The sequence below is a fragment of the Lepus europaeus genome, chromosome 5 (genome assembly GCF_033115175.1).
Source record: "Lepus europaeus isolate LE1 chromosome 5, mLepTim1.pri, whole genome shotgun sequence".
In the NCBI taxonomy this organism is placed as follows: Eukaryota; Metazoa; Chordata; class Mammalia; order Lagomorpha; family Leporidae; genus Lepus; species Lepus europaeus.
Genome location: NC_084831.1, coordinates 89,445,046 through 89,463,117, shown reverse-complemented (window position 1 = coordinate 89,463,117; position 18,072 = coordinate 89,445,046).

Below are 18,072 nucleotides of genomic sequence, written 5' to 3'. Positions count from 1 at the left end.
CCAAACACTCGTGACTTAAACAAAGCAGAAGAAAGTCTCACACAACAGGTGATTCAAAGCAAAGTTTGTCTTGTAAGAAGCTGACATAGACAACCTTTTGAACTCCTCAGGAAATGGACTTCTCAGTGTCTGTTGTTGTAGCATAGTGGGTAAAGCCATCTGCCTGCCATGAGCATCCCATATGGTCACCAGCTCAAGTCCAGGCTGCTCTACTTCTGATCTGACTCCCTGCTCATGGCCTGGGAAAAGCAGAAGACGGCCCAAATGTTTGAGCTCCACCACTCATGTGGCCCGAGGTCCTGGTTCCTGGCTTTGGCCTGGCCCAGCTCTGGCTATTGTGTCCATCATGGGGGTAAACAAGCAGAGAGGAGATGTCTCTCTCTCTCTCTCTCTGTAACTCTGACCTTCAAATAAAAAAACAGACTTATCAAACTACCTCCATCTTCTTCCTTTGGTCATCTTTCTGCATACATTCAACAGAAAATGTTGAGGACAGACAAAGGAACAAATAGCAATATTTTTAAACAAGACAAGTTACTTCTAAGGAAAATAATTTTCAAGTGTGGTCAAATGATCAAGGAATTTGTAACAGAGATTTCTTATCCTTAGGAGATATTTGTGAGCATAAAATAAAGAGATAACAGCTTTGACCCACTGTGGTACTTAACACTCATTGCAAACAGAGAGATTTCAGATAGGAAGCTCAAGGTGTCCCAGGGAGCACACTATTCCAATTCCAGATTGTTGAGACAATGTATATTGAAAGAATCTAGAGTATTTTGACTGTTGGATCCACAAAAGAATACTAGAAAAACTGTTGACCAAGAAAAGCTAAATTTATTAAATACACATAACATAGAAAAGAAGAATATCACCTGTATAGAGTCTTGGCAGTCTCTGAACTGTGAAGGAAGGTGTCCAGGAGGATATGTATAGGTTTCATAGTGTGATTTTGAGGCAAGTGTTGTGAGGAGGTATACTAGTTGGCATTCTGCAGATTTTTATGATACAATGGGCTTGGATGGTGGGCACAGTAAGGTAAGAGTCTTGAAAGAGTTCTTGACGAACAAGCTGTGAGTCTTGATAAGTAATCTCGTTAGTTGGTTTAAGTCTTATCTTCCAGGAGCAGATTATTTCCTGGGGCAAGAAGTTAAATTATTTTTGCCTGGCCCCAGTATTGTTTATCATGGAAACAGGAAAGTAAGCTTGGTTGAAGAACAGTTTAGCACAGGGAGTGAGATATGTTTGGTCTCATTGTTCATTGGTGTAGAGAAAATTTCTGGAATATTCACATATGAAGATTCTCTCTTAACAAATGTCTTTGATTTAAATATAACCAAAACTGCAAACTGGCTTTTTTGTATTGTTATTATATAGTGTTAACAAGCTGACCTTCAAGCAAAAAAAGTGCTTAAGCTGTTAAAATAATATTAACAAAAGCAACAAAGACAATATTATATTTGCAACTCAACGGATATGAAGAAGGTTTGTATTCAACTGGTATTTCAAATAATTTTAAAACTCCTTATTGCACAAACATATTGTCTGATTTGGGTAGCAGGATCCAAATGCTGTACATGTGGGAGAGTGTGTGTATATTTAGGTATGTGCTGTGTATCCCATCTCACAGAAGCAGTACAATGTGTGGACACAAGCACTTCTCTGCAGATGGAGCATGGGAGCGAATGTTCATTTATTCCTCACACTGTCATGGAGGGCACGGGCTCCAGGCCAGACTCTGTGACAAGCATTAATAATACTTGGATGAATGAGGAATCCTAGCCTCATAGAATTCACAGTAAAGTGGGCATGGACCATGAGAATAGATCATCATAAGAAAACTTGAAAAGTATGGTAGAAACCCTGAAGAGGGACTGACTAATTCTATAGAAAGGACCACAAAATGTTTACACTGGGGCCAGGCCTTGAACAATGAGGAAGAGTGAGTCAAGCATGCAAGAGGCAGTTGGGAAGCCTCCAAGAAAGCTGTGAAACAGGAGTGGATGAGCACCAAAAGGACCTCCCCTGACATTTTTCAGGGACTGGGACAAGTGTGACAATGGAAGCCCCTGTAGATTATGTCTAAATTTTAAAATTACAGATCAAGCTTCAAAAACTGTGAAATTAAAAACATTCTATCAAACATATGTCTATAATTTTTGAGAAAACATATTTTAAATTTATATTACAGTAAAAAGGCTGATAAAAAGTTTAACAAGTCAAGAGCAAAAAGACTCTAGTTTAGTGGGGATATAGACAAAAGTTATAAACAATAATTGAATGGAAAAACGACCATGTCAACTAATATATAGTAAATTTAAAGGAATCACAGATCATTGAAACTATAGTAGTATAATATTCTTAACCATTGGTTTCACAAAGGTATAAAACAAAGTTCTATGAAACTATATTTGCAACAATAATGATACACCTGTCCTTAGCCAAAAGGCTGAGAAGTGATAACAACAATGATACACACAGACATGTCTCTTTTTTCTTTCTTCCGGGGAAGGAGAGTGGGAGGGAGAGAAGAGGAGGGAGAGAATGAGGGATGAAGGAAGGGAATATAATTATGTTCTTAGAATAATATAGAATGATAACAACAAAGCAAATTGAGTATGCTAAAAATAACTAAAATTAAAATTTAAAAATATCTATAAAAACAAAATTAGAAGACTTATGTAAAGCTATGGTTTTATTTATTTAAAAGTGAACAAAGTAGCCAAAACAACTAAATTTAATTATTGCTGAACATTTCTGAGGATAAACCAACACTTTTTATATGAGTAACTGATTCCTAAATTATTGTATATTTATTTCATGGCAGTTTTTTGCTTTCAATTCAGCCAAATCACAGTAATGCTATAAAGAAGTTTTTAAATGCTTTTGTCACTAATAATAACTTAAATTAAAAGTAAAATCCAAGTGTCTTCAGAATGCAAAATAATAAAATGTATTTCCATCAAAATTATAAGATAATACCAATATAAAAAATAAAACTGGCTGAGCAAATGTTCCAAATTATTTCTTTTAAATTTTATTTCAGAGTAATTTTAAATTTACAAAACAAAAATTGTGAAATAGAATGCAGAGACTTCCCATATACACCTTACTCCTCATCACCTATTATTAACTTCTAATATTAGTGTATTGGTCTCAATTAATATACCATATCCAGTTTCCCGTATTTTAGTCAAAACTCTTTTAATTCCTGCCAGCCTGTAGTAGTCAAAAGTTTGTGTTCAGATTGAGGGTTTTTTTTTTTAACTTTTATTTAATGAATATAAATTTCCAAAGTACAGCTTATGGATTACAATGGCTTCCCCCTCCCCCGCCATAACTTCCCTCCCACCCGCAACCATCCCCTTTCCCGCTCACTCTCCCCTTCCATTTGCATCAAGATTCATTTTCAATTCTCTTTATATACAGAAGATCAGTTTAGTATATATTAAGTAAAGATTTCAACAGTTTGCTCCCACATAGCAACACAAAGTGAAAAATACTGTTGGAGTACTAGTTGTAGCATTAAATCACAATGTACAGCACATTAAGGACAGAGATCCTACATATTTTTTAAAAATTGATTAATTTTCTATGCAATTTCCAATTTAACACCAAGTTTTGTTTTTTTTTTCATTTTCAATTATCTTTATATTCAGATTGAGGTTTTTTTTTTTTTTTTTTTTTTTTTTTTTTATCTGTAGCTCCAACATATGACAGAGAACATGTGGTATTTGTGTTTCTGTGTGTGGCTTACTTCACTCATTTCACTCAACTTGATATCCTCTAGGTCCATCCATTTTACTACAGATCACAGGATTTCATTCTTTGTAAATGGCTGAATAGTATTCCATTGTGTGTATATGGCACATTTTCTTTATCCATTCATCTGATAATAGACACCTTAGCTATTTTAGTTATTGTGAACAGTGCAGCTATAAACACAGCGGAGCAGGTAACATTTTGATACAATGAGTTGGTGTCTTTTGATAATACACCCAGTGGTGGGGTTGTGGATATGCCAATTCTATTTCTAGTTTTTTTTTTTTTTTCAAGAATCTTCACAATGTTTTCTACAGTGGCTGCACTAATATATATTGTCATCACCAGTATGTAAGCATTCCCCTTTATCTTCAGCAGCAATTGTTACTTTCTGTTTTTGTTTGTTTGTTTGTTTGTTTGTTTTGACAGGCAGAGTGGACAGTGAGAGAGAGAGACAGAGAGAAAGGTCTTCCTTTGCCGTTGGTTCACCCTCCAACAGCCACCGCGTCCAGCACGCGGCGGCCGGCACACCACGCTGATCCAAAGCCAGGAGCCAGGTGCTTCTCCTGGTCTCCCATGGGGTGCAGGGCCCAAGCACTTGGGCCATCCTCCACTGCACTCCTGGGCAACAGCAGAGAGCTGGCCTGGAAGAAGAGCAACTGGGACAGAATCCGGCGCCCCGACCGGGACTAGAACCTGGTGTGCTGGCGCCGCAAGACGGAGGATTATATTGAGCTGTGGCGCCGGCCCTACTTTCTGTTTTTTAATGATTATCATTCTGACAGGCATGAGGTGATATTTATTCTGGTTTGATTTGAATTTCCCTGATGTCTGGCAATATTGATCACTATTTTTCATATACTCGATGCCCACTGTATTTTTTTATTTTTCTCTCTTTTTGTCTATGATACATTATATTTTTAAAATTTTTATTAATATAAAGAGAACAGGCTTCATGTATTTCATAGGTAAAGTTTGAGAATTAACTGCTAAAGTCCTTTCCCATTTCTTAACTGGATTGGCAGTTTCTTGTCATTGTTAAGTTTTTCGGGTTGCAGATATGCTCTGGATTTCAACCTTTGTCAAACAGGTAGCTTGCAAATATTTTCTCCCATCCTGTCTTTTGTTTCTTCACTGTATTGATCTTTTCCTTTACTGTGCAAAAGCTTTTGAGTTTGTGTCTAGTTTTGCTTTTGTTGCCTATACTGTTGTGATCTTACTGAGGAATCATCGCCTACACCAGACTCCTGAAGTGTTTTCCCCCATGTTTTCTTCTAGCAACTTCAGTTTCATGCCTTATATTAGGTATTTGATCCACCTTGAGTTGATTTATATAAATTGTTTCTTTTACAATATTAAATTATCTATTAAAAAATATAAAATTTAAATTGTAAGGAGTTGGCTGCAAATTTTATCTATATATTGAATATTGTACATTAAATATTTTTTAAAGATTTTATTTACTAATTTTAGAAGGGGGGTTACAGACAGAGAGAAGGAGAGACAGAGAGAAAGTTCTTCCATCTGCTGGTTCACTTCCCAAAAGTTTGCAAAAGCCAGAGCTGAGTGGATGTGAAGTCAGGAGCCAGGATCTTATTAAGGGTCTTCCACAAGGGTACAGGGGCTCAAGCACCTAGGCCATCTTCTACTTCTTTCCCAGGCATGCAGGCAGCATGCAAACTGGAGCCCATATGGGATGCCTCTGCTGCAGACAGAGGCTAAGCCTAGTATGCCACAGCACCACCCCACATTAAATACATTTACTTAGTATATTTAATATTTAATTTGGCAGATGTAGTTTATGAAATATTGAACCAAAATATTTTAAATGGATAATTACATTTGACTTTTAATTTTCAAATTATATTTAAGCAAAACAAATTAAAATTGCATTTCAAATTATGAATTTTAGTTTAAAAATCATTTTAGAATGTTAATACTATATCTTATTTTTCTCAAAAATGGAACTATTTCCATTTCACTGCCAAGGCAACTCTTTTTTTCAGTTTTTTATTTTAATTTTAATTAGTTTTTAACACATTCAATATGATTTGTAGATACATCTAAGAACAAGCTGATATTCCCTTCCTCCTTCCTTCTTTTCTTCCCACCTTACTTCTCTCTACCTTTTGTCATTTTTTTTAGTTTTTAAGATAACATATTTTAAATTTAAATTGCAGTAAAAAGGCTTAATATTTCACCAAGCAAGAAGTTCGATAAGTAAAAAAGCAAAAAGCTCCTAGTTTACTGGGAATATAGACAATGACTACAGATAGTAATTAATGTGGAAAATGACCATTTCATCCATATACATAGTTTTTTGTCAATTAGTCATTCATAATTTCTTTCAATGAGATAAACAATGACCATGTAACACCTAAATATTTGCTGTGTGGTTATAATAATTAGGTTCACTTAGAATTTATGCTATTTCCTCTCAGCATTTGCCAATGCAAATATTTAGTATCATGCTTGATGCATGCTTTATCTAAACTTACACATAACAAATTTAAGAGTCATAAATAACAGTCGTACACCCAGCTGTTCTTCTCAGTACTTCCATAAATACAAACTGAAAGAAGAGAAGTAATGGGAAAAGAGTTGCTCAGACATCTTGGGACACACTACATTTATATATATATATATATATATATATATATATATATACATTTATATATATTATTATTATATTATTTATATATATATTACTTGCTAAGGAAAAAGAGATATCTTCTATCCATTGGTTCAGTCCCCAAAGGGCTCTAATCCAGGAGCCTGGAACTCCATTTCTATCTCCCACACGCATGGTAGGGGCCCAAGAACTTGGGCCATCCTGCATTGTTTTCCCAGATGGTTAGCAGGAGGCTGGATAGGAAGTGTAGCAGCAGAGACTCAAATTGGCACTCAGAATGGAATGCTGGCATGGGAAGCAGTGACTCAACACACTGTGCTGCAGATCTGGTCCCTACCCTACTTTATTATGAATGAGTCTGCTGCATTCCTGCTGTCTATGAGAACTGATACTAAAATTTTAGTATGTAGGCTCTCAAATCAGAGGTCCAGAATGAGGGTCCCCTTGCTCAGATAAAGGGCAGTTCTAGGAATCAAATTGCCTAATGAAGGACATTGTGACCAGATTGTCCACTGCCTCATGGGCCATGCTGCAGGAGCTTACCTGACAACTTGTCTGCTACTAACCTTGTAAGACAACGGGTATATCACGGCCCCTTTTCACTCTCTTCCTTTCTACTGAAGCCACACCAGCTCTTATGAAGCAGAAATCTAGATGCTGACCCTAGAGATGATAAGAGTACATCTCTGTTCTCCTTAAGTTTAATAAAATGATCCATCTGAATCTAAAATCATCACATGACTGATAAAATTTGTAGAATCTCCATCATTTACAAGAGAAATTCCAAGATCCTTACCTTGACATCTGTTCCCTCATTGTCTCACTAACCATTAACCAGTGCCTCATTGACGATCATCTAACTATTTCTTTCCTTCTCACCAAAATAGCCTGGATGAGAATTGAGAAGATATTGTGGCCCTGACTTAAAAGCCTATCAATAACTTTATAATGTACATAGGGTAAAATGCAATCCCCTAAGAAGCTGTAAGATTTGGACCCACCTCAAATTTGTCCTCTGCCGATTCACTTCTTTCTTACCATGCTGTGGCCTCTAAGGCTTTCTTTCACTTTCTGAAAAACAGTAAGTTCTGTGCTCCCATGGGTCTTGTACAATTGTTGTTCCATCTACCTGGAAAGCTTTGTCCTGATCTTCACATGACTGGCTCGTAGGGAGTCCTTCCCAGAACATCTCTCCTCCCAGTCATTGTCTCTCCAGCATTTTTCCCCTGTAGGTTTCCTGTATGGTATCTTTCACAATCTATTCTTCCTATTTACCTTTGCTAATACATTCCTCTTTAACACAGAAAACTTTACTAATTAGTCAGTGTTATATTCTCAGCTTTCACCACCAAACTAACTCATGAATTGACAACACTTTAGAACATTTTATAGGCTCAATTACTATCACTCTACACCTTGCAGTGCATATACCAATAATACTGACTATCGCGTAGTTTTCCCAACCCCTCAAGGGAACACCTAGGCTTATTTTGTGCCCCATGCCTTTGCTCAAACTGTCGCATCTATTTGGATTTTCTTTCCTCTTTCTTCACCCTGGTGACTTCTACTCACTCTTTAAGGTCCAGCTCACGTATATCTCCAAGATGCTGAGTTGGTATGCTTCATTCCTGCTCTGATAGAATCTTCTTCCTTCTTCATAGAACTTACTAAGTTTTATGGACAGCATCACCTTCAATTGTCTGTGTATATTTAGAAGGAAAAACCATACTCTATTTATTTTCTTTCTACATAAGTTGAATACAATATCTAGTTGGTTGCAGATATGCTGTAAATGCACTTACATGGAATTTAAAGATTTTCTGTTTCTTGCAGCTAAGGCCTACAAACTTCAAAACCAGAGTGGCTGGAACCAAATCCCAGCTCTATCATTGTCAGGTCATCCGGGGAAAGTCACTTGAACTGTGTCCTACTTTCCTAATCCGCAAAATGGGCTGCAGAGAGGAGACAGCTCATAGGGCTATGTGAAGATTGAATTACTTAGTACATGAAAAGTCTTCAAAAATAAACTCAGTAAATGTTAGCTGTACCTTTATATGAAATGTTTCTCATAATCCTTTCCTTTTTCAGGACAACTGGAGCAAATAAAGAATTCATCCAATATCTCTTCTCATGTAATGGTAATGAACTTTAGTTTATGGTGAATTTGTGATTATCTTGGCAGTAGCCTGTTTTCTAATTGGGCACACATACATAAATCGTGACTTTAGCTGCTTAACTGTTGTGTAACTTAAGGAGTATGTATATATTGCCAGTCTGTGCCACTTGGCAGCTTAAAAATATTTAATTTAATTTATTTAAAAATGGAGAGATGCAGTACATGTGAGACTAGTACTATGTAAATATGCTTAAATCTATCCCCATATGTTTTGTTCAAAAATGTTTTACACTGTAATGTAGAAGAAGAAAACAGATCTGATCATATATCACCCCACTACTCAAAATGTTTCTTTAGGTTCCAGAATAGAAAAAAATGTTTGAACTATCCTAACAGACCCTTCAAAAGAAACAAAATGAACAAGGTAATGAAACAACAAAAGAGATAAAAAAGATACTGAAGCATAGTAGTAACTTTAAAAAGCAAGCCAAATTCAAAATGTACTTTTTATCCACAAATAGCAAAACTTTTAAAAACGAATATTCAATGTAGACAAGAATGCAAAGAAATATAGACCTCTAAATAATACTCCAGGTAGTTTGGTTTTATTTAAGCTCTAGGTAAAAAACAAATAGGTATCAAGAGTCTTGAAAAATTTCATTTACAGAAATAATATGAAGAAATAATCAAAAGTTTTGACAAAATTTCACCAGATTTTGATTATGATATTACACGTAAAAACAATACATTAGAGATAGACTACCAGTTTGGTTAATTTATGTTTAATCTCTACAATGAAATAGTATGCAAAAATATATAGGGTATACCTTGGAGGCATATACAGAAGCATTGGAAAATATTTGTTTTATGCTATTTATGTAAAAGATAGTAAGTAAATGAGTTTGCACAATTATTCCTTTGTATCCACTGGGCATTGGTTTAGGACCCCTACAGATACCAAAACCATGAATGCTAACTCCCTTATACAAAATGCATGTATTTTTATGCACATTCTCCATATACTTTTTTAAAAAAAGATTTATTGATCTATTTGACAGTCAGAGTTACACAGAGAAAGGAGAGGCAGAGAGAGAGAGAGAGGTCTTCCATCCCATGGTTCACTCCCCAACTGGCCGCTCTGAAGCCAGTAGCCAGGAGCTTCTTCCAGGTTTTCCATGTGGGTGCAGGGACCCAGGCACCTGGTCCATCTACTGCTTTCCCAGGCCCTAGCAGAGAGCTGGAATGGAAGTGGAGCTGCCAGGTCTCGAACCAGCACCCATATGGCATGCTGGCACCTCAGGCCAGAGTGTTAACCCATTGTGCCACAGCACCATCCCCTCTCCATATACTTTTAGATCATATCTAGATTAGTTACAATATCTAATACAATGCAAATGCTATGAACAATAGTTGTTTTACTATATTGTTTAGGAAATAGGACAGGAAAAATGTCTATACATGTTCAGTACAAATGCAATTGTTTTGGAATACTTTTGATCTACAATTTAATGGATCTGCAAATGTGGAACCCACAGATACAGAAGGCTAATGGTACACATATGTATATATTTAATGACAACTACACATCACACATAAGTGTGTGAGGAGACCTCAAAAAAATTAATTAAAAATGGAGTTAAAAGATAGCAATAAGAAATAAAAGCTTTTTTTCTTAGCATAAATTCCATCAAGTTCAAGATACTTTTATAAACAATGTTATCAGACATTTAATCCATCCCTAAATAATTGAGCACTCTGGGAATTTAACTGTGTCTTTTTTACATAATTAGCTATAGAAAAATGGATGACATTTAAAGATTTTTTTAAGATTAATAAACCAAAAGCAGTCAGAAGTAGCCAAGTCAAGACTGTAAGGTGAATGCCTAATTATTTCCCATTGAAACTTTCACAAAATTGCCTTCATTTGATGAAAGACATGAGCAGGAATACTGTCCTAGAGAGAAAGACTCTCCAAAGAGCTTTTCCTACTGTTTTTCTGTTAAAATTTTGGCTAATTTTATCATAACACCCTCCTAACAAGCAGATGCTATCACCAGTAGGCCTTCCAGAAAATCAACAGGAAAAACACCTTTAGCATCCCCAAAAGCATTGCCATGAACTTTGCACTTGATTGGTTCATTTTTGCTTTGACTGGACCCCTGTACTTCTTGTTAGCCATTATTTTGATTGAGCTTTGTCTTCATGTTTCATCTCTTGCTACGGTTTTTCAAAGAAATGCTTCAGATTCTTGATCCCATTTGTTCATAATTTCCATTGAAAGCTGTGTTCTTATTTGCAGCTGATCTGGGTGGAAATGTTGTGGCACCCATTGAGTAGAAAATTTGCTCCATCCAAATCTGTCAGTTAGAATACTGCAAGTTGAAACAATTGAAATGTCGATGTTGTTAGCTCTTGTTTCTGCTGTTAAACATTTGTCCTCTTCAACCAAAGGACAAACAAGATCTTTTCTTTTCTCACAAATTGATGTGGGTGGTCTGTTTCTGTAATCCTCATTTTCAACATCACCTCTTCCAGGGCCAGCATTGTGGCATGGGGGGTGAATCTGCAGTGCTGGCATTCCCTATGGACACTGGTTCAAGTCCTGGCTGCTCCACTTTTAATCCAGCTCTCTTCTATGGCCTGGGAAAGCAGTAGAGGATAGCCCAAGTGCTTGGGCCCCTGAACCCACGTGGGAGACCTGGAAGAGGCTCCTGGCTCCTGGGTTTTGATTGCCCCAGCTGCAGCCATTTGGAGAGTGAACCAATGGATAGAAGATCTCCCTCTCTGCCTTTGCCTTTCTGTAACTCTGCCTTTCAAATGAACTAACTCTTTAAAAAAAAATCACCTCTTCCCCTACTTAACCAAGTTTTCTACTTGCACACTGCTGATTTCTTTAGGGTGCTGAAAATAATCTCTTCATCCAGTATCAATGATTTCACCATTCTTCCATCCATGCTTTATCACATATTTGCTATTTGTTTTTGCTTCAGTTTGACTAGAACGTATATTGTTCAGATTAAGACAATTTTCAAACAAATGTCTTATCTTTTCAGTGCCTCAAACTAGATCCTATTCAGACAAGTTATAACCAATTTGTATGAGTTTATTGTGGTGCAAAAACATTTTTAAATCCATGCTTATTTTTTTCCATGGACTTTCTTAGTATTTCTCATATGTGTATATCTGGTGTGTGTGTCAAAGAAAGCATATTAAAGTATTAACAATGGATCATATGTGGAGCAGAATTTAATTTTTTAAATACTGATTTTTCTCTCAATATTTCTCTTCCACATTTATAAAATTTCTTATCTAGGTATATTGTATGATTTTCTAGTCAGAAAGATACTCCAAATAAAAAAAATTTTTTTCATGTTGGCATATAAAGCTCCCCACAATTCAATACAACCTACCTTCCTTTATTACATTCTAGTCATATCATTGCATTCACCAGAGGAAGTATAGTGTAGACTTTGATGCAACCTACCATCTTTCAAAGATTCTAAACCTTTGGTTACATTAAAGGGCAACCAATATAATTTTTGGATAAGGATTTTATTCTACTTCTGTCAACTAAGGATTTTAGTAACAAGAGTTCTAGCTTTAGCTCCTGGAACAGTGTTCATCACACAGCATAGTCTTAATAAATACTTATAAGATAAACAAATGATTTAATGAGTAGACTTTACTAGTTGAACACATTTAACAAGTAGACTTTACTATTAACCAAACTTTCTGGATCATCTTCCAGAATTAAGAAAGTTTCCACAAATAGGCTGTTACACACACCCAAGCCTGATATGAGAGAAACATTGAACCAGGAAACCAGAATTCTTCTAAAGTTGTCATCTGTAACTGAACGAAAACATTTATCCACTTGAGCTTTGGTTTCTTCAAATATAAAGGAGGTTAACAAATTCTGCCTACTCCATAAGTTACTGAGATTCTAAATAAAATAATATATTATACTTAACATGTGCTCAATCTATATTTGTTAATTAAATGACTGTTGTAATATGTTAAAGAACTGTAGAGATTTAATCAAATACTACAAGTGTCAACCAAAATGATTATAAACAGATATTAAAAAGTAAATAAAAGTGTTATATAACTATGAGATAAATAGATTGCCAAAACCAAAAAGCTATAATTTAATTTTTTCATGTCTTTCTTTCCATTCTATAATAAACACCCCCTCTTAGCAAGCATACTGAACCAAAACTTCTCATTGCTTAGAGGAAAGCAAAAATGTCTAATGTGTTTTTCAACAGAAAATGGAAATTTCAGGCAAGAAATTTTCTGTGCTCATGGACCACGTAGAACTCAAATTTTGTTTCCTCCACATTTTTTCTAAGACTTTGAAGTCAAATATTTGTTTCTTACCAAGCTTGAAGTGGACTTTTAGATAATTTTTCTCAGTAAGAATATATTGCAGTTATTACACTCTTACATGTGTCAAAATATTTTCACTTTCAATCTCTTAACTGTTTTTCATAACCACCTTGGGAGGTGATATTAACGCTTTTGTTGTAATTAAGTGGTATCCCCAGTAGTCTACCAGAGCCAGCTCAGACCAACAAGTTAGATCTGACTGTAAAATTTTTAGAAATTTGGCAAGCTGATTGCTAAACATAGGCAATATTAAAAATTAAATTATACATACAAATTAAACTATAGTTAAATAAATTATATTTAAATGATTATAGATACTCAAAGCTTATCATTTTATTATATTTTACTATTACCTGAGTTTTTAGATTTATGTCCATTGGGTCTCTTCAGTGGAAATAATATTTGATTGTGTGCTCCCACCTCTGCATTCAATAACATCACATTGGTAGCTTGAAAACAGCAATGTTGTTAATATTTACACCACTAAAATTGGCAAACACTAGAGACCAGAGCTATATTTATTGATTTATTGAATGTCTAAACTTGAAAAAAAATGATGGAAAATGATAATTATGAATAAACTTAAATATGTGCCATGTCCATATCCACTTTACTGTGAATAGTTAAAAAATGAGAAAACATTCTTCAAATGTTGGAAAGCTTTTATTAATAAGAAATAAAATTCCAACATCTGTCTTCATTGTTTCATTTCTTATTACTCATTGATGCAAATAAAAATACCAAATAATATTCATATCAGAACTACATCCATTCATCAATTGCGATCATGGATTGGATATTCTATAAAAGTTAAGAATCAAAGAAAGCATTTAATGAGAATCTTGTGTCTACCTGGAATTTAAAACAGTCTATGTAGTCATTAGTTATAAATTATGTGGTCAAATTTTTATACCAGCAAATTTTTAATAAACTTATATATGTATGAATATCCATACATTTCATGCAGAGACTTGTTTGTTGAACATTTAGCAATGAGAAGATTCTGGGAATATGGAGGAGCAGGAAGCACCAAGGATCTGTCTCCACATCTATGCAACAATTGCACTGATAGAATGTGTCTAATGTAACTATTTTGGATCTTGGGAATCTATTAAAGGCTTTCAACTTCCCTAGTAACTCTTGGATGATCAATTATGGCCAATTTTGTCTCATAGCACAGTAACAGCTATTCACCTTTCATGTTCAGATCAGAGTCAGGCAGCTGTGCACAAATTTGTGAAACATGCTGTAGATGACTTGAGGGAGCAAGAGTGGACAATAGGACTCTGCCCTCCAAATCTGGATCTGTGTTTGTATCACTGATTTTTGCTTGTGATCTCAGAGGTGCAGGAAAAAAAGCCAGGTGGTCATTGTAACCAAAAACCGCGCTGTTAAAAGTCCTTTCCCCTCCTCCTGAAGCAACTTTCAAGGTGTTTAGCCCTCACTCTGTTTTTCCCTTTTCTCTTTTTGGGAGTCAGAAATGAAAGACAAAGACCTTCAAAAGCTACTACATATAAGGATGAATGAGAAAGTGACAGTTCATGCTCAGGGAAACACAAGTTCATAAAAGACCTGAGAAGACCTTAAGTTCATACCTCAGGCTAATCAGTACTACAGAGAGAGCCTACATTATATATTTTCAAAGGTTAAACAAAAGCAATAACAGAGAGAGAGAGAGAGAGAGAGAGAGAGAGACTGAGAGAGAGAGAGAGAGAGATCTGAGAAAGAAGCAGATTTCAAGAGTTATCACATTATTAAATCCATATGTCTGGCTTACAACAACAGAAAACAAAAAATACAGGGTGTACAAAGACACGTGAAAGTAAAACCCAATAAATATTTTGAAAACCAACAGAAACTTCTCAAAAGTAAACACAGAGATGGGGCCGGTGCTATGGCGCAGTAGGTTAATGATCTGGCCTGAAGCACCCGCAACCCACATGGGTGCTGGTTCAAGACCCGGCTGCTCCACTTCCATTCCAGCTCTCTGCTATGGCCTGGGAAAGCAGTAGAAAATGGCCCAAGTTCTTGGGACCTTGCACCCATGTGGGAGACCCAGAAGAAGCTCCTGGCTCCTGGCTTCGGATCGGCGCAGCTCCAGCCATTGCAGCCAATGGGGGAGTGAACTAGCAGATAGAAGACCTCTTTCTCTCTCTCTGCCCCCCTCTCTCTGAGTAACTCTGACTTTCAAACAAATAAATAAATCCTTTTAAAAAAAAAAGAAACATACCCAGAGGACCTTGAAAACTGCAAAAATGATGTAACATTATATACTAAAATATCAAATACGATTATTAGTATATTGCCCACCAAAATTTGGAGGATAAGAGGAAAGATAATGATGTATTCAAAGAGCTTATAGAAAAAAAAATTGTCAACTAAGAATCCTGTATCTGGCAAAATGATCCCTTAATTATAAGGGAAAAATTAATTACAGAAAAACAAAAGCTAATCAAGTTCACAACCAAAGGAATTCTGCAGGATTGAACACAAACACCTTTGGATAGTAAACCTGACATAAGAAGAAATAAAGATCTCAATAAAGGTGAGTAGATAAATATAACTAATATTATTATATCAATGGTTGTAACTATTTTTGTCTACATTATTTAAGAGCCTAACACCTTAAAATATGAATTTAGAGAATAGTATTACCATAACTTTGGTTCATAATTGAAAATCTTGCTCCCTACATAGTTTGAAAGAATAATTTTAGGAAAATTAATTTGTGACACATAAATAAGATTTAATTTTACAACATAGGCAACCTCAATGAATGGGGCTGAATCTGCTAAATAAGCAGAGTTTTTCTATGCTATTAAAGTTAAGCAAGTGGGGCCGGCACTGTGACACAGCAGGTTAAAGCCCTGGCCTGAAGCACTGGCATATGGGCGCCGTTTCTAATCCCAGTTGCTCCTCTTCTGATCCAGCTCTCTGCTATGGCCTGGAAAAGTAGAAGATAGCCCAAGTCCTTGGACCCCTGCACCCATGTGGGAGACCTGGAAGAAGCTCCTGGCTCCTGGTTTCGGATCGGCACAGCTCCAGCCATTGCAGCCATCTGGGGAGTGAACCAGCAGATGGAAGATCTCTCTCTCTGCCTCAACCTCTCTTTGTAAAAAAAAAAAAAAAAAGTTAAGCAAGTAAAAATTTAAATCAGTGGAGGATCTAAGATGGCTGAATAAAGTATAACCACACTAACATCAGCTGCTCTGAGATACAAAAACAACAAAGAAAGAACTATGTTTCCAGGGCCTGACTGACAGAAATTTTCAGTGAAAAAGTGAAAAAAAAAAAAAATGAAGACTCCATGGGACAAGAGACACCACTAGAGTCAGCCACAAGATATAGCCAGCTGCCAGCTGTGAGTCACCATGTTACAATGTCTAGGTAGGAAGAAAGTGTTGCTGGCCCCAACACTAGCGGTTTTAGCTGAGAGGAAATTCCACAGTCACCCACTGACGTTCACTGCAGCCTGGGAAGCTGACTGGGGTCTGAGCAACAGCCTAGCTTGGAGCAGGGAAGCTGCATTGCTCCTTCCCCTCTCCAATTCCCAGAGTGCCATACTCTGCAGTGAAAAGTCATGCAACATCCCTCTGTTTCACTCCTACCAGCATCAGAGTCAGAATCAGGGCAATGTGTGGGGAAAAGGACAGATCCCCTATATCCTGCAACTGTGCGAGTTTTTGGGAATTAACTCTGCTCTAGAGCTCTGCTCATGCAGTCTACATGAGCTAGGGGGATTCACCTTAGTTTCTGGGGACTAACAACAGAAGCAGCCTATAAAAAAAATCTACTCCCACCCTGGGAAATCTGGGTAATGACCCCGCTATACCCTGCAGCACCACAACCTTAACAATTAGTTTTAAGTTCCTTGATGCCATTGAAATCTACCCAGTGGACCTAAGCAAGAATCTATCTGCATTCCACCTCTCTGGACTCATACCCTACAGAGAAAAATCTCCTGTATACCTTATAGTCACCCTGTAGAACTGGAGTTGGATAGCTCATATCCGCTAGTCCTAGGACTAGAAGTGTTGGTATTATAATCCACAGCATCAGGTGGGACTCTCCTAGCAGGACCTGAGGAAGGGTCCATCTGCGTCACACAGTCCTAAAGCCACAGCAATTGTTGTCACAAGCCCTAGCATCACTCGGGCTTGCCAGTAGGACAAGGTGGCAACCATCCTTGTCTCCCTCAGCACCAATAAAAAGGCCCTGGCTATCACAACCACTAGGGAGACCAACACTAAACTCTCTGTGAAACAAAGATACATACCCTAGGAAATTCATATTCATCTCAAAGCTATACTTCTATCCCTGTGAACTGCAGCAGATTAGACTACTGTGTAACTTATACATACAATTGACACTGATTAAAACAAAACATTCAGAGACTATACTCCTGGGTTCACCTACAGCCAAAGACAAAGCAACAAGCTGAGTTATACCCTGCATTCCAGCTAAACCAAAAATCATTTTCCAGTAAAACCCACTCCATAAATAAGGATGGATGGTTAACACCAAATGTGCAGACATCAACATAGGGACAGGAAACATGAAGAAACAAGGTAGCATGATACCTCCAAAGAAAGCCAATAATCCTCCAGAATTGGATCCTTATCTGAAATAAATCTATGAAATAACAGATACAGATTTCAAAATAGTAATTGTAAAGACACTAAAGCAATAAGCAGCATGGGTGAAATTATTACTAAGGAGATAGAACACATTAGAAAGAACCAGACAGAAATTTTGGAGATGAAAATTTCAATCCATGAAATAAAATACAATTGAGAACTTTAATAGCAGAATAGACCAAGTGAAGGAAAGAATTTCTGACCTCAAGAACAAGTATTTTGAGATAACCCAAAAAAAGAATTTAACAGAACAAAGAAAGTCTATGTGGAATATAAGATAATACTCAACAAAAGAATATTCATATTATAGAAATTTCTTAAGGAGAAGAAAAGACAAAAGGCATCTTAAACCTACTAAATAAAATAATAGTTGAAAATTCCCCAGGTCTTGAAAGAGACATGGACATCCAGCTCGAAGAACCCCAAGCAAATTCAATCAAAAAGGATGTTCTTCAAGGCATATTATAGTCAAATTGTCAAAAACTGAAGACAAAGAGACAATCCTAAAGACAGTAAGAGAAAAACATCAATTAAAT